Source organism: Citrus sinensis, chromosome 3 (genome assembly GCF_022201045.2).
Source record: "Citrus sinensis cultivar Valencia sweet orange chromosome 3, DVS_A1.0, whole genome shotgun sequence".
NCBI lineage: Eukaryota > Viridiplantae > Streptophyta > Magnoliopsida > Sapindales > Rutaceae > Citrus > Citrus sinensis.
In genome coordinates this window covers 16,464,460-16,489,799 of record NC_068558.1, presented here as the reverse complement: position 1 = coordinate 16,489,799, position 25,340 = coordinate 16,464,460, and the positions used below count along the sequence as shown (strand labels likewise).

The 25,340-nt window shown below is 31.1% G+C and overlaps 1 pseudogene; it reads left to right on the top strand.

The window, feature by feature from the left end:
- The first annotated feature begins 5,967 nt into the window (after positions 1–5,967).
- Positions 5,968–22,393, top strand: LOC107176956 ((-)-kolavenyl diphosphate synthase TPS28, chloroplastic-like; annotated as a pseudogene).
- The last annotated feature ends 2,947 nt before the right edge of the window (positions 22,394–25,340 follow it).

Sequence of the window (25,340 nt, the reverse complement as noted above, 5' to 3'; positions counted from 1 at the left end):
TCAAAATATTGCCTCAAAACAAATTTTTGCAAGATGGCAAGCAATACTAAGTGTTTTTTATTTTGAAATTGAATTTATTAAAAGCGATAGAAATTCTATCCCTGATTTTCTAACCAGGGAATTTCTTCAAAACAGATAATGTCGCCCAAAAAGAAAGACAAAGGCAAAGCCGTTCTTAAAGACACCGAATCACAAGCAACCTCCAAAGAACCCCAATCAACCCCCTTTAAAGAAAAATTGTTTTCTTCTGCTATGCCAATCAAGTCTTGGATCGACATGATAGAAGATCAAGAAGCCCAGTCTAAAGCCCTTGCCTCACATGAGCAGGTAAATGAGTGGATGAAATCCATTTCTAAATCCCGTGAGCTTATGCTCGCTTTACAAAGTTTTTCTCAAAGCCAAATTTCTCCTAAAGAAAATATTTCTAAAGAAATTTCAAAACAGTCTTCTCAAAATATAGTTGTTTCTTGTGAAAGTTCATCTTCTCAAATTGTTCTTTCCCAGCCAAAATTTTCAAAGAAATCTTCCGATTGGTTTGATAAAACCCATTTCCAAAATATTTTATCTATGGAAGATGGTTTTTACCATACTGATCCATTTCAAGCTATTTCAAAGTTTTTCCCTAAAGGCTGGTTTTTCAAACCATGGGATTTGAAAAACCCCCAGTCTTATTATCAAAGCATTTTAGAAGCCACTGAGTCAGTAAAATTCAAACATTTCTTTCTCAGTGAAACCCATTCAGAGCCAGCCTACTCCACAGCTACTATCCTAAAAGTCTTGAGCCCAAACCAGTGGGGTGATCAACTTCACAAACAAAAAAGCGTCCCTCCAAATTTTCAAATGTGTTTACCACATTGTTTGTCTTATTCCTATTGGGATTACCAACAAGCCTGGTTTAACACATTTTTCATACAAAACCCAAAGAAATCTCATTCCTGGTTATTTTTCTTCAATTCAAAAGTAACCGTTCAAAGCCTCCCTAATTGGTTTCAACAATGGTGGAACTCTTTTGGCCCAATACCACAAATTCTAACTCCAAATGCCACCCATTGTTTAAACCTCTTTAAAGCACACTATATCCCATCTGAATCCGAGAAAAGGTTTCCCCCCTTTCTTTGTTTCTGTACAAATTTCTTCTTTCGATAGGTATGGATATGGAATCTCAGATATCACACCCAAAAAGCCCAACTCATCCTACAAAGAACCTTTAAAGTAAAATGGTGGTCAAAGTTTGACGAACAATCCAAATTAACTGATACTCTGATCCAAGATTGGCTCTGTTCTAAAGGCTTCTTACCCCCCACCATTAAAGATGTCAAAGCTCAAGAAACCTTTCTTACCCAAAAATCCAAAGCCCAATCTCTTTTGGCCAGCGCCAAAACTGAAGAAGAATATTTTAAATTTATAGAGCAGCTCCTCACCTCAAGATCAAAGTCTTCAGTTGCCGACTCCTCTGATGACGATGAAGAAAATGAAGAGCCATTTATTTCTCTTGGAGACGAAAATGAAGATAACTGTTTCGGAATCTTCTCTCCAATAAAGCATTGTAAATAAGTTATCATTTGTATAAAAAAAAAAGAGTAATTTTTCATTTTATTCTGCACTACCATTGTAATTATATTTCCATTTGTATTTCCAGCATTTTCTTTCTTATATATGTATATGTATGTTTGTACCCTCGGGTGGTCCCCTGGACACAAGTGAGAGCGCACATGTCTCTTCACCCGAATTATCCTTGTATTTTAAAGCATCTCCAAAGACTACAGTTTCGCAACAATTGAGAAGCTACAGTTTCGCTACAGCGGAGAAGCTACAGACTTGCTACAGTTAAAAGACTCATTTTGTATTTAAATCGGGAGGAAGACTTAGACTCCTCAGATTTTTAGAATTCTAATTTTCTTTCTTTCTTTTCTCTCTCTCTCTCTCTGGGAATCAAGAATCGGAAGACAACAAGGAATTTTCCTGTCTTCAGATTAATTTCCCATTTCTTCTATACTTTTCTTTAAAAAAGCACAAAGCAAAGAAAAATAAAATGTAAGATTTGTAATTCCTTTTAAAGTTTGTAATCTTAAAGCTCCGCATGTTTAAATTTCTGCAATTTAATTTTTCGCAATTTATTTTAAAGCATTTAAATTTCAGTAATTTAAATTTTTATGCATGCTCTGCAGACTGATCTGCCATATAACTGCTACGTTCCTCTAAGGCAAGGAGACCTGATCTCTATCCTCAGTTGTATCTTTATTTTCTCCCTCAATCCAATCAGAGTGCTATTTCTGGGATCCAGATCTAGTACTATCTATGAGCCTATAGATCTGTTGCTAGGCTTGATTAAAGAATCTAATCAATATTTGGTAAAGCAATAATAAAAAGGGTATATTGGCTGGAAACCAGAACATGCGGGATATTGATCTGTTCTAAGTCAGATCTGGTCCCTAAGGCAGACTAGTCTCTGCATTGATCAGGTAGAACAACGCCACGTACCAATTAAAAGCAACCAACCGCGTACCAAAGCAGATCCATTTATTTCTTATGCTTTTATTAAAATTTCTTATTATAGATCTTTTTGAATTAACATCCTTCCTTCGATCCTATTTCCTTCTGGTAAAATACATATATATATATATATATATATATATATATGTATATATATGTATATATATTTCTTACTTTATTCAATAAGCTAAAAGATAAAAAATTATATATAGATTTTAATGTACTACAAAATAAAATACACTATATTGGGGTGTGTTGGTTTTTTGTCTTTAAGCTTGTCTTTGTTCTTAACATGCGCGCACATGTTCACACGCGCACACACACACGCACACGCTTATACACACCCACAAACATGCATATACACACCCACACACACGCACGCATACGCACACCCACACACATGCATACGCACATATACGCAAGCAGATGCACACACGTGCGCACATATAGACACACATATGGTCTTTATGTAATGTAGGTGACCTCATTTTTTTTTTCATATGGACAAATTATTAAGGTATATGGTTAAATCGAGTAAGTTCAGACATACTATTAAATCATATGATTTATAACATGTTCGCATAAAAAAAAAAAAGAGAGAGAGAGAGAGCGCCTACTCTGAAGAATACATACGCACACATGAGTCTTTTTTTAGTGCGGATGTCTTCATTTTTTTTCATACTAACACACTATTAAATTGCACAGTTTAACAATGTGTCTGCATTAAAAAAATAAAACAAAAAATTGGACGCCCGCACCATATATATAAGTAATGCTAGACAAGATAAAATATATTGTATTAGAGAGAGTGTTTTTCATGTCATCTAGTTTATCTGTTTATTTTAATAGTTTAAGTGATCATTTATGAGATCTATATCTATTAAATTAGAACTAGGATTCTCTCATGAATTTTTAAAGATGATGCTCCAAGTGCATTTAGGATTTAACTTCTTTATTCTTTTATTTATTAACCACCAATTACCATATGAATTTTTACTCGGTAAAAGTTTAGATCATTAAAAAATCCTGATAATTTAAATAAGGACTTGAAATAAAATTTTTTATCTAAGATTACTCGGACTACAACTCAAGCTAGCTTTCTTTGTCCTCTGCCAATGTACTGGATCTTGTTACATCAACTTAAAAGTTATATCAAACAAATTAAGTGTAGTTTAATTGTTAAGGGTTAATTTCGTATTACCCCCCTTATGAAGTGACAATCTTCAATTACCCCTTTTACTATTGAAAACATCAATCTACCTCTCAAAACTTGTTATCTCTCTATTAATTTAAGGGTATAAAGGATAAGATGATACTTATACAAATTTGTAACGACCATTAAGCACAGGGACACGTGATGCATATGTAGGAAACATGAAATCAATCAGTATTTTTAACCTAACCTTGTTTTACTGTGTGGTGTAAATGTTAAAAAAAAAGAAAACAATAAGTAAAAAAATACATGGTGTGATACAAAAAACGAAAGCTTTGCTTTCGAGCCAAAGTAAAGTGAAGCGTTTGTGCATACAGTCGTAACGTGCAAGACTTCACTCAGGCCAAAAAACAGAGCAGCACTGAACAAACTATAAGGACGAAATTGGAAGGAGCAAGATGAACTCAGGTAGTAGCAATGGAGAATCTCAGTTTTAACAGCCTCGTTCGATAGCTGAGGTGAGAAAAAAAGGAACTTTTTTAACATTTTACTATTATCTTTTGTTTTGGGCTGTATGTCTATACTTATGTCATTTCTTGGTATGATAATGATAGGTTAATGACATTGTATCAAAGTGTTAATCATTGATTTTGAAACATTATTGGAAACCTTAGGTTTTTATAAATTTGGAGATTTTTGTTTGTAGTGAAAAACATAGGAATTTTTTCCTTGTTTCTGTACTTAGAAAATTGAAAACCACAGATTCAAACCAAGATTTCTATTATTTTTGTTGGTTTTGATAAACAATGTAAGTTACTGGTTATGACTGTGAGCCACTTAGTACAAGCGATCATTTTGGAATTTAAGTGGGTTGATTTTTCTATTTCATTGTCCTTATTATTGACGAATCTTAACAATTGTAACGAATGATTTGCGTAATGACATTATATATGACTGGCAGTAGTATATGTGTGGATTGTGGATTTTGAAACTTGTCTTTATATTGTGATATATAGGAAAAAGAATTCAAGATGTCAGCTTTTGTTAACTTTATGGGTGTAAGGTGGGATATTGGCCTTATAGATCCTGATTATTTAAGTAGAGTGATAGTGATCAATGGTGCAATGAGACAAGTGTTTAGGAGAAGCAGTTGGCCCCGTGAGAGGTTTGTGCTTGAGGTTACATTGCCCTGAAATGGAAGAAAAAAAAAAGAGTAATAGAGAATGATTATGAAATATATAAGTTAATTTTTTTTTAACGAAAATAAGTACACAAAGATTGACTTATATATAGAGGTGCTACCGTTGAATGTGATGTATGTGGGTCAACAAAGAATATTTGATTATGATATTCAGATTATCGCCGTAGAAGCAACACTACCTGCTGAACCACCACCTGGTAAGGCTAGTAGTAGAAATATTAAGAATGTTTCAAAGAAGAGAAGAAAAGGCAAGAGACCTACCCCTAGCCCTGGATCCGATCGTCTTAGTCCATCAACCCCCACTCCTGAACATGTCATTTCATTACCATCTACACTTGAGTCAATACATTAATCTGAAACAACACCTAAACATGAAGTTGAACAACATATGCCAAGTGACAATATATTAACCACAGAACAGGCTCTTCAAAAGATTATAACACCAATGAAATCGAATATAAAACAAGATCAGCCGACAACATAGTTTGGCAGTGATTTTAATAACACACACCCAGATTATGACCAAACTTCATTGCCTACTCCAACAGTTAACCCAAAATTGACCAAACACCAGTACATGCAACTACTCATACATGTAAACCAGAGAAAGATATGATGTGACTGATGATTTCTATAATGTTTTATTGGGGGATGAAAATGATGATGATGACCTTGGGTTGGGTGCAATTAAATAAATCTATTATTGTCTCAATTTTTTTAAGACAATAATTCACAAAGGGTTAATTCGTTTTAGAATTTACCATAGTACCAGTACCTCCTGCTACATCAACATATTTCCAGCCAATGGTTGAACCTGTGAAGTTAATACCACCAGAACAAACACCACGAACTCTTAATCACGAACCTACATTGCAGCTTGAATTTCCAACTCAAGTTGACCAAGTCGAACAATCTGAGACAATTATAAAGGAGTCAAATACGATAAAGGGGAGAAGTGGTAAATTGTAGCCATCTCATTTGCGTGCCAACAAAAGAAAATCTGATTCTTTCCAGATAAGGGCTTCTCAAAGGATTGCACAGTAGAGGCAGAAGAAACAACATGTACCTGTTAAGCCTTTGAAGAGAAGTGAAAAGAAAAGAAAATTAAATTCTATAGATAATGAGTTTGTTCAAACCAGGCCTAAGCCAAGAAAGACAAGGCAATCTAGAAATTCATCAGGTACTGGTCCTTCAACACAGACAACAATGGATGATTTGCCTTTCTCGTGTTGAAGACGAGTTTCATTTATGGTCTGATTTAGAAAATGATGCTAATAATGAAGAAGCAAGACACAACAGTAGTGGCAAATGTGATGATAATGATGATGATAATGATGGCAATGATAACAGTAATGGCTTGTTACAGGGTTATGAAAGTGATAATGCTAAATTCGGTCTAATGCAATCATCAGATGATGAGCATCCATTACTTGCAATGTCTCATGTATTGGGGGGGATCAAATGTTTGAGTACGGTATAGATCCAATGGACTTCAGGGTTGGAATAGTTTTTAAAAACATGAAGTCTTTTGCATGGGCTCTTCAAGATTTTTATATTAAAAAAGGTTTTCTAGGTAGAAGAGTGAAATTTAAAAGAAGATGGATACCATGTCATTATTATGCATCTAAGTATCCTTTCAAGGTATATGCTTCATTGCAGAGACACGATGAATACTTCCAAAATAAAAGTTTTAATAATGCTCATACATGTTAGAGGATTGCGAAAAATCTAGAGGCAACAGTTGTTTAGATTGTCAGAAAGTACCAAAAGAAAATCATTGTTGATTCTTCATTTGCTATGAAAAATATGATCATTGACATCAAATAGATGTATGGAGTTGAGGTCAATGCATAGAAAGCTTATAAGGCCAAAAGAAAAATTTTTGAGTTAACAGCTGGTAGAGACCATTTCAGAGCTTTAAAGACCTTTGGGACTATATTCACATCATAAAACAACATATGTTAAGTGCACTACCAATACTTAAAATTACAAAATCAGGCACCTCTGCATGCAAGTGTAGGTTCCAAAGGTTCGTTATTAGTTTCCCAAGGCTTAGAAAGGGTTTCAAGGCAGGTTGCAGACCATTTATTAGTCTTAATGGATGTCATTCAAAGGTGTCATGTTATCAACAATTGCACTTGATGCAAACCAATGGATCTTTCCATTGGCCGTATGTGTATGTGAATATGAGAACACTGATAGTTGGACATGGTTTCTGAGGCATTTGAAAGAGTACTCGGCTGATTCAAGGGAGTTAACCTTCATGACAGATAGACAAAAAAAAATGTATTTAATGCTTTAAACTTGGAGTTTTACGGATCACAAAATAAGTGTGTACAATCTTAAAAACAATATAATTTTGACTTTTATTGATGTATTATACACTTCAACTTTTCTACACATTTATAACTTTATATGATAATCTAATAAACTGTGATCGAAGTGATATGAGAGTAACTTGATTGTGTCAAAACTTGAAAGGGGGGGGGGAGGGGGAATTTGAAGTTGTCATTTCCTTGGGGTAGCCCAAAATTAACATTTTCAATTCTTTTTTCCTTAACAGGTATTGTGCAAGGCATGTATTTTCCAACCAAACGCAAATGTTTCCCAATGTACAGCTGAAAGATGAGTACTAAAAAGCAATCAAAGTCACAAATAAGGATGATTTTATGGAAGCAATGAGCAATATAATGACGGTTGATGCAGATGTTTTCGATTGGCTAAGAAAAATTAACCCAAAATATTGGTCAATTCATGCTTCTGATAAATCAGTCAAATGTGATCATACAACAAAAACCATGACTGATAGTTAAAATGCATGGCTTGAAGATATAAGAAAGGCATCAATAATCACCATGATGGAGCATATAAAGAAGAAGATGATATAATGAATCATAGAAAGAAAGTTAGAATGTCAAGGATGGACACTGAAGTTCCTTTTTACATCAATAAGAAGATGAACAAATTATTCAAGGCTGAAAGATTTTGTCATGTTATACCAGCAAATGAGGCACTGTTTGAAGTCGAGGATACTAGCAAGTCTTATATGGCCAATAATAAGAAATCGTATATGGTTAATTTAGAGGAGCATACATGTGATTGTAGGTTGTGACAAATTAGTGGTCTACCATGCAGTCATGCGATGCCTTGTATTGCTCATTTAAGGGCTACTTATGAGCCATATATTTTTGCTTGCTTACAAAAAAAAAAACTTATCTAAAATGTTATGCAGATATCATTCATCATTTGCCAGACAAGTCTAAGTGGCCACACATAGAGGCCAATGAAATTTTACCTCCAAATATATCAAGACCACCTGGCAAGCCCAAGACTTATGGAAGAAGGGAGGCTAGTGAAGTGCCATCCTACAGGAGAAAATTCACGGTTTCATGCACATATTGCAGAGGCATCGGCCAAAATATAAGATATTGTCCTCATAATCCAGCCAATGCAAGCAAGAAGACTAGAACAATGATGGTAAAGCTTATACTCTGACTTGGCTGATAAATTTATATTTTTTACCCAATTATAACCAGCAGTTATTATCGGCTAATGACATTTTATTACATTCGTGAAATTTAGACGCATCGAAGACCTTAGTAGCAGCTTCAAGCTCCGGTGCATCATATCTAGGAATGAATGTTTTTGCCTCAAGGCCAAAGACAAACACATCTACACAACCAAGAGGTTTTGCTGCTCCATTAAGTACAACACCCACATCGACACCAGCAGCAACACCAACAGAACCATCTACTATTGTAGGAAGTGCTCACGCTGTATCAGGTTTGTTTAACATTTATATTCAAAGGCATAACATATGTTTAATATCTAGAAGATGAAGTTACTGATTTTGTTTGTTTATCAATATAAGGTAGTTTTTAATATATTTTAGTGTAGGTGTAATGTCAATGTGACATGAGTAACTTTGTTTAAAATTAGTGTAGCAACTGTTATAACTTCAGTTTTGAGTTATTCACTACTCTTATTTAATTTTGGTTCAAATTTGTTAATCTTCATTTTATTTAAGAATCAGTTATGGTATTTGCTTGATGATTAAGTTTAGGAGCATGTTTGTTTTTTGAACCATGTTAGCTAACATACTTTAGAGGCTTTTATAGTGTAAATTGAAGCTCTATTATCAGTTGAAATTTTATGCACTTACAATTTGTTACAAACATGTGTTATAAGTTTCTACAATACATGTTCATGAATATGTTGTGTTTGCTGGTCAAAATATAAGTGCCAACAAGGGGTTTAGCAAACAAACAACCAGTTGGACAAACATTAGAAGCTGCATTTAGAACACCACCTACAAAAAGAATTCAAATTATAGAAGAAATAGCTAGTTCAAGAGGCATTTCATGATCAGCCCATCCTGCAACAAAGACAAAGGGAGATCCAAAGGGCAAATTAGTTCTTTATATTTGCTATAAGTTGTTCAACATTTTGTTGGGTTCAAATGTCTTGCAATGATAGTATTCAATTTCATGAATTGTGTTAAATTGTTTGTAAAATATTATTGCTGGGTTTTATTGCAGAGTATGATGCAAATAAAGGCATAGGGCAGTATCATTCATTCATTAATTACATATTCACTACCAATAAATTATGCTGGTCATTTTGTGTAACTTTATATATATGATAGTGTATTATGGCAATTAATGAATATGACAGTTGGAAAGCAAGAAATTTAGCTTATATTTTGGGTGTGTTGCAATTCATATTTTAGACAAAGGTATGAGAAGCAACAATAGAAATGTACAGACATTCACCTGATTTTTTTATGAAATATTCATTGCAACCTACATATATAAAGGAACAACAGCACTATCAATGTAATGAACTATAGCTTTTGATAATGAAATACATCATTTTTATTACTTTATGTGCAACAGCTCATGTACAACAACTCATGTACTATTAATGTAATGAACTACAGCTTTTGATAAGGAAATACATCATTTTCATTACTTATGTTTGTGTTCTACTTATTTAACTCTATTATTTAAGCCTTGTAGTCATCCTATTTATCTATTTTCTACCGAAGATGATAAATGTACATAATACATAGTAGTTGCATTATGATGATGGTATATAGCAAGCTCTTCATCTTGTCTAATTTTGCAACAAGCTTGGTGGTCATTGTTGTGAACTTCTTATTTTTATGATAGAAAGAGTGGTTCTCTTCTTCATCTTACAACTTACCCAACCCTCTTGTAATTACCTTGTACTCAAAGTTAGATGGTTCCCACCACCTAAAGTAATCGTAACCCGACCTTTTACATTTGTAATAAAGCCTCTTAGGATTTGTAGCATATTCAGAAATTTTGATTGTGACTCGTTCACCATAATCAGTACACAATTTGTTTCTAAACTTGATGACCTTGCCGTTCACTTGCAACTTCTCTTCTTTATATTTATCAAAAAAGTTGTTGGAGCTTCCCTTAGAGGATGACATTCTCACTGCTTCATTGAAGCGTTTGCACCAATAGCTGGATTTCGATGCTTTGGGGCTTGTGGGTTGTGTACAGAGGTCTTTGTAAATTTATGAAGCAATGCTATGCACAGTCAATTTGAATTTTGAACTAGTTGGACACGTGTAAAATTTTATGTCATTTATTATAATTTGCATACGATGGCTACGATGGCATAACTTGTAATTTCCCTAACTAATATGTCTAATTCAAGGAAACTAATTACTTTTCAGGCCCATAAAGTCATTTCCACATTTTTTTAATCATTTATTCACTATTTACACATTAATATTTTAATAGTTAACTTTTTACATTTTCAATGACTTAACATATATCAATTATTTTTGTTGACCTTACAAAGCCGTTACAAGAATATTTTATTAGGGTATGGATACTTTCGTACTTTTATGAGTTTACGACGATCAATGGTTAAAGATAACGAGTTTTAGGAGTAGATTAATATTTTCAATAATAAGGGGGTAGTTTGAAGATTGTCACTTCACTAGAGGGTAACACGAAATTAACCCAATTCTTAAATGCTTTTATGGTGAGTTCACTTTCAAGATTAGGGAATACAAATCCGGAATTAGAATCATTGACGGCGTTTACTTCGCAAAATAACGGGAATTGGAATCGGAATCGGAATCACGAGGCCCACCACAATTTGGAAATGGGGAGTGGGAGATTGATTCCTAGGGAGTTGGGAATGAGTCTGCCAAACTTCCAATTCTACCCTCATTTATATTTCAATATTCCCAAAATACCCCCTTCAATAATAATATATTATTATTAGAACACTACTATTAATTATAATAATAATGCCATTATCATTGTTTTAGTATAATTTCATTCAAAATTATTTATTTTATTATTTTATTAACATTAACATTGTTAAAATTTGTTAATTTTTATTAATTAATTCATTTTTTTAATTTTATTATTATTATTATATTATTTTATTCAAATTTATTATCTAAATTGTTATAAATATTGTTATTATTATTTTATTAATATTATCATTATTAAATAATAACAGTAGTAATAGTAACAAAAATGATGATGTCATTATTATTGCTTTAATAATATTTTATTCAAATTTATTTATTTTATTATTTTATTAATATTAACATTGTTAAAATTTATTTAATTTTTATTAATGTACTCATTATTTATTATTGTAATTGTCATTACTATTCTTAAAATATATTAAGTTTATTATTTTAATTATTATTTTATTAATTTTATCATTATTAAAATTTGTTATTATTAATTTCATTATTTTTTATTACTACTGGTACTACTATTATTATTTATTTATTTATTTATTTTATTGTTTTAATTAATATTATTGTCATTATTATTAAGGATATTTTTGTAATTTGTAACAATCTAATTCATTCCGACTCCGATTCCTATAGTTCAAGTAAACAATTTATTCTAATTCTCATTTTTTATCCCTATTTCAACTCATTTCCATTCCTGCCCATTCCGATTCTAGCACATTTCGATTCCAGTTTAGTAAACGCATCATTAGGTTGTTAGGTACAATTCTTAAATTGATGTAAGTGACAATATTACGTGACTTAATAGTAAAAGAATGAGGGGATTCAGATGTATAATTAATTAAGAAACTTTTAGGGTGTGTTTAGTTCTTGAATTGAGGAATCGAAATCCAGAATTAGAATCATTGACAATATTTACTTCACAAAATTAGAGTTGGAATTGGAATCGGAATCTTGGGGGACCTACAAATCTAGGAATCATTGCATAGGTTTCATTTTGGAGGGTTAGGAATCAAATTCCAATTCCTAGACTATCCATTTACCCCCATTGAATTTTCCTAATCCCCAAATTGCCCTCAATCAAGTTCTGTCATTTTTGTATTTTGGTCCCTATAGAATTAATGAAAATACCCAGAAATTTTGTATTATTTACAAATATGTCCTTCATTACTTTTAATATTATTATTGTTGTTGTCATCATCGTCATTAATTTCATTATTATCATTAAAATTTATTAATTTGATTATTTTAATTGTTATTACTACTGCCATTAATATTAATATTAATATTAATTATTATTAAAATTTATTAATTTTATTGTTTTAATTTATATTATTGTCATTATTATCATTATTTTTAGTTTTATTATTAATTTATTCTCATCATTGTTATTATCATAACACATACAAATAATATTAGTGACAATAATTAACAAATGGTATTTTAGTAATGTCTAACAATTAATTCCGATTCTAAAAAAAAAGTGAACGCATTAATGGAATTATGGGAATACAATTCATTTCGATTCCAATTCTTGCAGCTCAAGTAAATAATTTATTCTAATTCAAATTTCTTATTTGAATTCTAAACCATTCTTATTTCAATCCATTTTAATTTGAATTTAGTAAATGCATCATTAGTTTGTACCCTTAGAATACATGCCACTTAATTTTTAAGATATTAAATTGTTAATAGTAGGCATAAGTTTGTAACTTCACTCTCATCTTGAAAAATTCAAAAGTCTGAACCAGACTAAGAAGCAATCAAAATGATAGCTTTGAAGATTCATTTTAATAGTAACTATGAAGATTCTAGTTTGCTTTGCTTGAGCCGATTTGTTTGCTATTTTTCGTTGTGATCAATCCGACACGATATCTTCGTATAAAAGTTATTTATTAAATAAAAAATGATGTAAATTTGGACTGAAATTGTCGGGATGGCAAAAAAACCTGATTTCACCCAAGCCCAAGCCGGCCTAGCCCTTTCCTATGGGTTTTGGCCTGAGTCTCTTACATGTGGATCTGGATAAATACTTAGGAAAAAAAGTCTGAATCAGGTGCAAACCTTTTATTTTTTTTAAAAAAATAAATTTATAAATTAGAATAATAAATTAAAATTTAAAAATAATAGAAAATTAAGAAAAGCTTAAATCCCTATTTTATATATCCATAATGAATCAAAAAACTTAAAATTATAATACTAAACTATTTTTTAAGTCTTAATAAATTAAGAAAGTGCTTGAATTAGAGAATCCAATACCAAAAAATTAGATCTCTAAACTTTTATTTGCTTCATTTTCTTTATTTATTATTTCATTTTGAAATATTTATTTTGTTTAATTTATTATTGATTATAACAACTTCATTATTATTAACTCATTTCAAATTTATAACAATTTAAAAAATTTAAAAAAAAACTAAAACCCAAGCTCGGCCCAAGTCCCCCAGGCTAGCAGTGGGCCCGCCCCAAGCCCAGCCCTTACACTTCTACTCTAATGGACTTGGGCCTGCGCTTAAAAAAGACCAGCCCAAGCACTTAATTTGTCGACCCTAAAAACCGCTACTGATACAAAAAATAAGTTGTTTTAATATTTTTCGAATTTAAATCTTGTTTTGGAGCTAAGAAAAATACAATATTAACAAAAAGAAAAATACAATATTAACAAACAAGATATATATACCACTTATCCCCCATTATTTCCGTAATATCCAAAAACCATCTGACACAAAAAAAATTAGAGGAAAAATGGAGAAAATGGGTCATTTGCTTGATAATTTATATTGAGCATATAAAAAATGCATTTACTGTAAGAAAATTATATAAAAAATTAACAAAAAATATAAGAAATATATCTTATTATTAATTTTTTTGCATTAAAAGATATATTTTTTATTTTTAGTGCTTAATTTTTTTGTTTCAATTTTCATTTATATGATTTATTTAATTTATAATAAATATGGATAAAAGAATATTTGAAAATAAGGATAATATTATAAAACTATACTGCTAATATGATAATTAACTATTATGAAACAATATAGAAGTAAATGATATATATTAATTTTGGAGAAACTGACAATCTCTGCAATTCAGAAATCTAATTTGAAAATGGGTCAAACATATTTCTAAATGATTTGAAGAAAATTAGCCCATCTTAAAAGGGCTGAACTCTTATCCGCATGTGAGAGGAAGAAATCTTTCTTAGGTGCTCAATCCTAAGCTCGATCTTCAATCGATACGTGCATTAATAATAAAAATAAAATTTTATTGAAAGTACCATTGATCGAAAATAAAAGAAACTAATTAATCAAAAGAATTAGTATTCAATACTAAAAGATACCTTTTTTTTTCCCGGTTATCATAGTTTGAGCGTAAAGACGTAAGAGTGAGAGCTTAAGATTAGAGATGGCCAACAGGTTGTGCCATGTCAGCCCAGGCACATCAAAGGAAGTCAACGCGTGCTCATACTCATGTTGTGCTGTACCCACTATGCGTTTAGTGTCGTGCCTAATTTTTTTCTTAGGCTCGGCTAGGCACACGTGCCGTGCCTAGGAAAAAAAGTCCACTAACTTTTTTTTCCTTTTTTATTTTTTTAAGAATGCATGCCAAGTAGTCGTCTTATTTTTTTAAGCCTACGTACTTTTTTGGATCCATATGCCTTTATTCAAATTTAATAGAATAAAAAATTTAAAACTCAAGTCCATATTTAATAATAATAAATTAATAATAATAAGATAATGTAATATTAGTTACTAAGCTTGACTTTATGGTATTACAATTCTTTTTTAGTACTTAACAACAATAATAATAATAATTTTTTAAGGGTTAACTTAATTGTTAACTTGGAATTACGTAGAGCTATATATTATAGTTTATAATAACATTAATACATATTTATAAAATTATGATATTTATAATTTTATTTATTAAAATCATGATATCAATTATTTATTAATAAATTATAAACATAAATCAATTATAATTTTTTTAAAACTACGAATTAAATAAATTTAAAAAACTTGAGCTAATAAATATATTAAAAGATTCAGTTTCAAATTATTTATAAAATCATAAAATTTTAAATTTACTTTTATTAAAAAATGAAACGTGCTTATTGTGTGTTTTTTCGCGTGCTCTAATCGTGTCTGTGCCGTGCTGTACATGTCTATGTCGTGCTGTACGGACACGTGTCTGTGCCGTGCCTCTCGCCGTCCGGTCCATTGGCCACCTCTAGAGATAGAAAATGAGATTGAAACGGACAAATTAAAAATTAAATAAATCTAATGAAAAGAATAAATGATTTTGCCAAAAGCTACAACTATAGAGCTGTAGCCCGGGACGGGCTACAGGCGGGACAATTACTAATAAAAAGTTATTTTTATTCTTTTAAAAAATTTAAACAAAGTTAAGTTCATGAATCATGTGATTGTGTACCAATAAGTGTACCAATAACTTATAAGCACGACGGAGAATTTTTTTAAAATTGCAAAAAGCTAAGCAGTAAGAACAACTTTTTCAAACAGAAGAAATAAAACACATAATACTGGAGTTATCAAATGAATCAGCAATTTGACTATCTCAAAATTTTCAAAGGTTGGTGAACCAAACCAAAAAAAGGTAATTCGTCCAAAAACGAAACATATGGTGCCATCTGTTGCAGTCCAAAAGTGAATTGATTATATGGCTGGCGCACCTCATAGTAATAGTACTCGGTTTCATCAATGATATTATTATTGTGAGAGGGTTGTAAGTTACGTTTAACGTAACTTAGACCTTCCCTGATTATATTTATATATAGGATGGGTCCAACTACGTTGCCTCTGAGGTTTGGTGTCCCATTTTTTGTCGTTTTCAAATTCATCATGCAACGCAAAACTTGCATAATGTCTTAGATGTGATTTTAGGTTATTAACATTAAAGGCCCCTCTTATTCATGCAAAATAAGAAAAATCAAAAGTTTTATAATTATGACATAAAAGTCCATAATATATATATTACACTATTGAACTAGATTTCTAATTAAATGACTTATTCTTACATGTATTAATATCTATTTAAATTAATAAATTTAGTTAGTAATTAACAAATTAACTAGTTTATTTTATAGTTAAATTATGTATATTATTTACGAACCATAATTAATGATAAATATAAATATGATTTTTTTTAATTTAACATAACGGTAATTTAACATAAATATAAATATGTTGTAGCCCAAAAGTGAATTGATTATATTTCCAATACAATAATGCTATAAAACCAGGATAATATACTATATCATATTTAGAATTCAAATTCTTGCGTCATTCTCCCTATAATATGAAAAAACTACGATACCAACTTGCAGGAGTTTAACAAAGAGTCTGAGCAGGGGAGCATAATAATCGACAGATTTGGGCAAATTAATTAGAAAAAAGATAGTTTAGTGAAATAGTCACAAATGTCTTCTTATTTTTTAAAATTGTCACTATATTCTATTTTTGGACAACATTAAAGTCTGTGTATTAATGCAGATTCAAATCTTTTTATTACCTTGGCTAATTTATAAATTTATATATATAAATATTTTAATCTAAAATTTTATAATGCGGAAAAGTTTGAAAAAGTTTTAGAATCGCATGGTTTTAAAAGTTTAAAACTGTAAACTTTTAAAACCGTGTGATTTAAAGTTTTCTCAGACTTTCCCGCACTTTAAATTCTGGATCAGAAAATTACTATATATATATATAAATTATTAAAATTGTATATTAAAAAGATTATTTACAAAAATTATTTTATTTTAGTGATAGAGAATGTGAAATATTTGAATAATTTAATTTAATAAAAAAGTATAAATGATTGTGAAGAAAACAAACCATGAAATTATACAAAATGTTGTTGATTGTTATTATGTCATGTTGTAACTTTCTAATATTAGTGAGGACGTTATATTATAATATATTGACGTACCTTATTTTATTTTATTTTTTCAATTAGACTGCATCTTAACATTTTCTTATAATAAGTTAAAGTAGTAATAATATTTCACACCCTAATGGTTTCAATTTATTCAATAAATATGTAATTTAATCATTTTATAAAATAAGTCTCTAATTCTAATTGAAAAAAAAAAAATAGTTGAAAAGGAGACGTGAATAAAATAAAAGTTGCATTATATGAAGAACTATAAAAATTAAAGGGGTATGAATGAACTTTTGCTGGATTGTTTGTAGGTCCACCATTGTGTGTTATTTATTATTTTTTAACACAAAAGAGGGGCATGTGTCTCTCGAGAACGGGGATTATGCGTGACCATTTTTTGAAACGATAAGGTCTCCCTAAAAATCATGACAATTATCCTAAATCGGGGTATTGTTATCTTTATTCTAAATTAATTAATGTAAGGCCGGAAAGTTTCAAGGTGACAAGGATTCCTAGAGTACTTTCGAATGATGAAGGCAGAATACTGCTATAAAATGGCGGCAACAGCTCCTCTCTCTTCACTTACACAATAATAAACAAAACAAAAAGCCATGTCTGTTAATTACCTTCGCCTCTCCCCCGCGGCTCTCTCTTTCTCCGATAAGTATCATTCTCCACAACTTTGTTTCTCAAGTAAGTCAACTTCTTCTTTTTTTCCCCAAATTTATTTAAAGTATATTTCACTCTATCACACTCATATTTGATACTGCTAATTACTTTTTTAATTTGTTTTTCACTTGTAGATATGTCTTTAATTCCACCGATATGTATCTTCCGATTTGGAAATAGAAACTCCGTGTACTACTAGATCAATGAGATATTATGCTTGGCTTTTACAATATGCATTTGATCAATGAGATATTACCCCACTTAAAATGACAATTTTTAACTTACTTTTTAAAGTTTTGAAAACATCAATTTGTCCCTATTCACTTTTAAGAAGAAAAAAAATATTTCATGAACACGCCTCTCATTTACCCTCTTTTTTTTTAATAGTAATTAAACATAAATTGATGTTTTCAGGACCTTGGGATATAAGTTAAAGATTGTTATTCTAGGTGGGAGGTAAATTAGTGGGAATGCAACATTTGTGTGTAACAACAGTCATATATTTTTTTTATGGATAACAATATTTTTGCTATAAATTAATTATAACTTTGGCGTTGCACGTTTTAAACGTCTCGTAAGATATACTAAGTTAAGAAATAAGAACCGTAAAATACGTGCTCTGATGCATGGACTCCACAGAAATTTTTGAGAAAATGTCTCCAATTTATGTGAGTTTGGGGCTCGCTCGACTCTGTCAAGGAATTAAAGAGAAATTGTCAATTAAATTGATCTTTTTCCTATTTTTACGGGTGGTCAGCTGTTGATCAGAACTAAAGACAGACGAGTAAACCTTTATATTCGCGAAATATGCAAAAGCAGTTCTATATCCAGTCTTCACAGAGGTGAGATGGGTGCAGTTAAATTGACTAATTTAATTAGTATATATAATGCTGGATTTGTTAGTTTTACATGAACATAGTTATGCACTAATTACATACATTAATGTTCGTAAGAGTAGGTTTTTCGAGCTTTTACTCTGCAGTCCTATGAGAAGTGCTAGAAAATATATATTTTTAGGCTCCCAATAGATTTCAAATGGTATGTATGTATAAACTATAGCAATTTTAAAAAAATGATTTAAAAGAAGTTAGAAACTAATTTTAGTGTTTTTTAATATTTTCTTAAAATTGCTTTTAGCAAAATTATACCATTTTATAGCAGATTTTAAAAAATAAATTTGTTAAAATTTGATTTTAAAAATAAATTTTACCATTAATATTTTATTTTTTTTAAATTATCAATAAATTTAAGGATATAATTATTATTGTATATGATCATTACCAAACTGGCGTCTATGACACAAAATTTTGTTGCATATAATCAATATGCATCAAAGGAAATGATTTTCTTCTTCCCTAAAGCGGTTCACATTTAAAAACAAAAATTCAGACGTCCTCATCATATTGGAACGTCTACACATTAAGAAAAAGAAAATGAAAAAATGCTAACGTATTTCAGAATGTCCTGTACAGTGATCAAGTGTAATGCGACAACAGTGGACGACCTAGGAGCACTTGAGGTGATTTTTTTTTTCTTTTCCCTTTCAACATACAATTTTATGCAATTGATAGAATCATAGAAACTGTTTAAGAAATTTTGATTCTCTCTACTCATCTAAACGTTCAACTCTTCTTCACTTTGGAAGGCAGTGGCAAAGCTAGCAGTTAATCTGATGACTGGCTAGAGCAATATATTTTTTCTAATAAAAAGATTAGTTACTATAATTAAAAAAAAGAACTTGAAATTTGATGATAGCCGAAGATAGTAATCAAAGTTGTTTATAGTGATTTTGTTATTTATATAAGAAAACCTGAGTAATTAATGTACAAAAATTGAATAGCAAACTCCTTATTTTTTAATTTCTAGAGAATGATTGTGTAGAGTTAAGAAATATTAAAGAAAAACAGAAGGTAAATTATTTATAAATTAAACGGAATTATTTATTTTCATAAGGGATTAAAATAATATTTCTGAATTCCAATTTTAATATTTCTTTTTTTAGTAAGGACTTTGTTGAAGTTTTCGAAAGCTACTCGGGTTAAACCAGTATAGCCCTCCGCTGTTTGAAGGATCTTAAATTTGTGTCCTTAAACTATAACTTGCACCCGAAATTTAAAACCCTTTGCTAATCTCTTTATTTTGGTGTAAAGGTTTCAGTATCAAATGAGATTAAGAAACTCGTCCGCATCATTAAATCAATGTTGGGCTCCATGGGCGATGGAGAGTTGGGCATATCGGCATATGACACAGCATGGGTTGCTCTTATTAAAAATATTGATGGCAGTGATATTAACGCTCCTCAATTCCCATCATGCCTCAAGTGGATTGCCGATAATCAACTCCCCCACGGTTCATGGGGTGATGATAAAGTCTTTTTAGCCCATGATCGGTTGATCAACACTTTGGCTTGTATTGTAGCTCTCAAATCATGGGATGCACATCTCGATTAGTGTGAAAAAGGTATTTTGAAGATCGAAATGAAAAATTATTGTTGTTTGTCAAAATTAACCATTTCTCGGCCCACCTCCTTATCTTTAAATCTATTAAAATCTCATGTCGGTAAAACATTCTGTTAACTTTTATTTTTTGTTTTCGATGTATTTGACTAGTTTATTTTTGGGATCAGACTTATGATTATTATTTTTGCGGTAACTTTAATTCACTCCTAGATAAAATGATAATATTTAATTTACTTCCAAAAATATAAAAATTTCAATTTGCCTCCATTTTCGTTAGGAAATGATGACAAATGGGGCACATTGATTTTTTTTTTTAAATCTTCTTAACAGTGAATGAGGATAATGTTTTCATGTTTTTAGTAGTAAGTTGAAGATTATTATTTTAAATAGGGGTAAATTATGCAGTTTAATAGAATTATTTCCATTAACTATTAAACTGTATGATTTAATAGTGTGTCTACATGAAAAAAAAAAAAAAAGCACATGCACCTAAAAATGAACAAATTTATTTTGTTAAGGTTTGGTTTATATTAAGCCTAACATTGCAGCACTTTCATTTGTGATTACTATTAGGAATTTCATTCTTGAGAGAAAACTTATGGAAGCTTGAAAATGAGAATGAGGAACACACAACTGCCGGTTTTGAAGTTGCTTTCCCTTCCCTTCTTGAAATAGCTCGCGGTTTGGATATTGAAATTCCCTATGATTCTCATGTCTTGCAAAAGGTCTATGCCATGAGAAATTTCAAGCTCAAAAAGTACATAGACTCAAAACTCACATTGCATGTTTGTGACTTTTAAATTTTTCCCCTGATTTTTTATGAGTGGAATGTAAATCTTTATTAATTATTTCTATTTTATTTATTTATTTATTTATTTTTTGTAGCTGTGATAGGATACCAATAGACAAAATGCATAGTGTGCCCACAACTCTACTCTTTAGCTTGGAAGGAATGCCAAACATGGATTGGGAAAAGCTTCTGAAATTGCAGTTTCAAGATGGCTCATTTTTGTGCTCTTTATCCTCCACTGCCTATGCTTTCATGCAAACAAAAGATAATAACTGCTTGAAATATTTAACACAAGTTGTTCAAAGATTCAATAGTGGAGGTATATATATTGTTATGATAAAACGCTTTTATTTTATCAATTCCTAACCAAATGTAACTTTAAGATGGTTCGGTTTTCTAATTATACATATACATGCAAACATATTGTTGTATATACAGTCCCATTCTCGTATCCAATTGATTTGTTCGAGCAACTATGGGTTGTGGATCGCTTGCAGCGCCTTGGAATTTCCAGATATTTCCAGCCAGAGCTTAGAAAATGCATGGATCATGTCTACAGGTATGGGAAATTATTTATAATAAAACTTATCTTTAATATTATTATTGAACACTTACCTATTAATTTAAATTTTTAGGTCAAACAATTTCTCTAAAACTGTATTAGAACTAATGTCTTAAATCCGATTCTCTACCATGAGCAAAATCTTGTAACTTCTCCGGGCTTACTTTTGGGTTCTTTTATTAGCCCATTTAATTAGATCTCTTGTTTCACGTGGAGGGACCTATTAAAATTTGAGGGAGACTATTAGCACCCCTGTAATCTCCTAATAAAACCCCACTTCCCTCTACATTTACAATTTCAACCTTAAATTTGTTTACACCCTAGTATCATCATTTTTAATTTTCATAATATTGTGAAAAGAATAGAATAGCTATTGTTGATGCGATTTGTTCATACGTCAATACCGCAAAAGATTTTCAATTATTAAGACTAACGTCAAATGAGATTGAAAAGAATATTTATTTAAATTTAGATAGGAAGTTATAAAAAACAAAAACAAAAGTGTTAGGGAGAGAACACAACGAAAGAGGGAGACACCACTAACAAAGTCCTTTCAAGAGTTGTTTAATTATTGTTTCAAGAAAACGAATACACCGTATCAATACCATTGATCCGAAGACAAATGAAGATTTTGCAGCTCTTACCTTTCAGACAGATCTTCAACAAAGTTTCTCTTAAATGAACAAAACCAATATTGAACTCAGACTTAAGCTGGAAGCAGAGTAGAGAGTAGAAGGGGGATCTACTTAGCTAACCAGCGTCTAAGATGTCTCCAAAACCAGTTATAAGTCTAGTGCCAGAGGTGTGGTACCTGACCCTATCCGTGTTCATGCTCGCCATTGTCTCTTCGTCACTGCTTGTTTCCTCATCTATGCAAAATTGCAGTCTTGCGATGGACCTTATAACTAAAGCAATAGTATCTGTCTTTTAAGTTTTCGGCCCTTATTCTTGCTACTAACTTATAGAATTTATGTCTAATTTATAAATGCTCGAATGAATTAAAATTTTGCTTGAGGATCATCAGATTGAAGAGAAGGGTAGAGATAAAAATGGTAGATGAGTTTAATTATATGTTTGTCTTTAACTATAGTTATGCAAAAAAAGAAAAAGGGTGTTAAAAGGATTAGGGGTGTTCGTGGATCATATTTTGTGGGTTGAACATCAATTCATATCCAATCCATATTTTTGCGAATTATAAATTTTCAATCTAATCTAATTAATGAATTGGTGAAATTCAATGCAAATCCAATCCATATGTTTACGGATCGAATGCGGATTTGACCCAATCTATATCCAATCCACCATTTTGTGGATTGATTTACGAATTAAAATTTTTAAGTTTGTCCAATTTAAAAAGTAATTAACTTAAAAAAATATAATATAAAAATAATTTTACTGCCAATTAATTTTAAATTTGAATAAGTTTTAAATAAGTTAATTGTTTAAATAAAGATAGAATAATCGTTCAGATCTTCAAAATATAACATACTCAAAAGAAAAAATCTTATTTGTTTAGATCAAATATGAAAATTAACTAAAATGATGAATTTAAATATATACAAAAGTTAAAACTTGAGAGATTAGATGTAACAGAAAGAAATTAAGAAATTTGAAGAGCTTAAATATTGTTTTGTCATCTTTTTTTGACGTTGGTCATGATGACGGTAAGTACAGTTGTCATCCATCCCCTAAGATGATAGTTTTTTACTGTCATAATTGGTACTTTTTCTTGTACTGTGAGATATGCAACAATTAAAGTCAAACATGCAATGCTAGACATTAAACATTAGTCTAATTTAAACATGCAACAGAGTACGTGATACATGTGACAAATGATGTTGTACATGCAACATGAACATCATACATGAAACGGACAGAAAATAATCATTTTTGGCACCATTTCTAATATGAAACGCCATACCTCAAATATGAAAATGTGTTGTAAATATGAAACATGAAATTTATATATATATATATATATATATATATATATATATATATATATATATATATATATATATAAAATAATGTGAGATATGCAACAATTGAAGTTAAACATGCTACATTAGAAATTAAACATGATCTAATATAAACATGCAACAGAGTACGTGATACATGTGATAGATGATGTTATACATGCAACATGAACTCATACATGAAAGGGTAGGAAAATAATCATTTTTGCCACCATTTCTAACATGAAGCACAATACTTCAAATATGCAACATGTGATGTAAACATAAAGCATGTAATTTAGACGTAAAAAAATAATATGAGATATGCAACAATTAAAGTTAAACATGCAACGTTAGGCATTAAACATGAACCCTAATGTAAACATGTAACAATGTACGTTATACATGTGGCAAACGTTGTTGAACGTGCAACATGAATGACATATATGAAAGGGGTGGGGAAATAATCATCTTTTGGCACCATTTCTAACACAAAACACTAAACTTCAAAGATACAATATGTGATGTAAATATAAATCATGAAATTTACGTTTCAAAAAAATAACATGAAATTTGAAACAATGAGAGTTAAATATGCAACTAGGGATGGCAAATTTTTCCGAACCCGGATAAACTCGGATGTATAAAAATGCGGAATCCGGAACCCATTTTACAAACCCGCACATGTCCGGGTCCGGTTCCGGTTTTAGGCGAACCCGTATGCCCAGAATCCGGACCTGGATATTTATTAATTTTAATATTAATTTAAAAAAAAATATTTTTAATATAAATAGAAAAAAAAAAGAACCCAAAGATGCCCTAGGGCTTCATTCATTCACAGCCGCAGCAACACATTTCCTCTCCCTCTTCAGCTCGTCTTCATCAAATCAAATCAAATCAAATCGTCGTCACACTCACTTGCCCACCGTCGCGGCTCATCATCATCATCATCAGCTTGTCTTGGCGTCTTGCCCACCTTTGCGTCGCAGCTGTTCATTATCATCATCATCAGCTTGTCTTGGCGTTTGACTCTTGCCCACCTTTGCGTCGCGGCTGTTCATCATCATCATCATCAGCACGTCTGGTAGGCTTGATTGTTAGCTGCAGCAAGTTCTGGGAATTTCGTTTCCACTTTAGAGGGTGGAGTCCTCCAGAAATAGAAGGGTAAAGAGTAGAGACTAGAGAAATTAGAGAAATAGAGGATTTGTATTTTTGGATTCAGGGAACTCCTCTTTTTTTCTTGTTCATTCATTTCCTTAAATACTCCTCCAAGAGAGCTACAGACAAAACATATTCACAGCACAAACTTTACAGCACAATATTTTCTTCAACAAACTTGACAGCACAATATTCTTTCTAACAAACTTGACAGCACAGCAAAGCATAATTGCAATAATAGTAAATAACAAATTCAGCATAATATCTTGAAGAGTATCTAAGTGCTGTAATCGGTTGCACCATCATTCCCGCACAAAATCTTGAAGCTTGAAGGGAATTTTAGGCTGTCTCTTAGGCCTAGCTTGAGCAATCGGCTGTGCAGTGGTTGTATCATTACCACCCTCATGGAAATGAGCCTTGTCCTCAAGGCTAATATGAGGAAAAGTGGCGTGGAAAGGTTCCCAATTCTCCCATGTAGCTTCATCAGGTGTCGTGTTAGACCACTGCACTAAGACTTGCTTGACCCTTTGCTTATTTGTCTTGATAGTTCGCTGGTCCAAAATGTATAGAGGTATGGAATAAGGTTCTGCAGTTGGTGGTGGGTGGGCAGGAATAACTTCAGCAGGGTTTGGACATAACTTGAGGATTGAAATGTGGAACACGGGATGGATACGAGATTCAGGTGGTAACAATAAGCGATATGCAACCTTTCCAACTCTTGCCGCTATTTGGTAAGGACCATA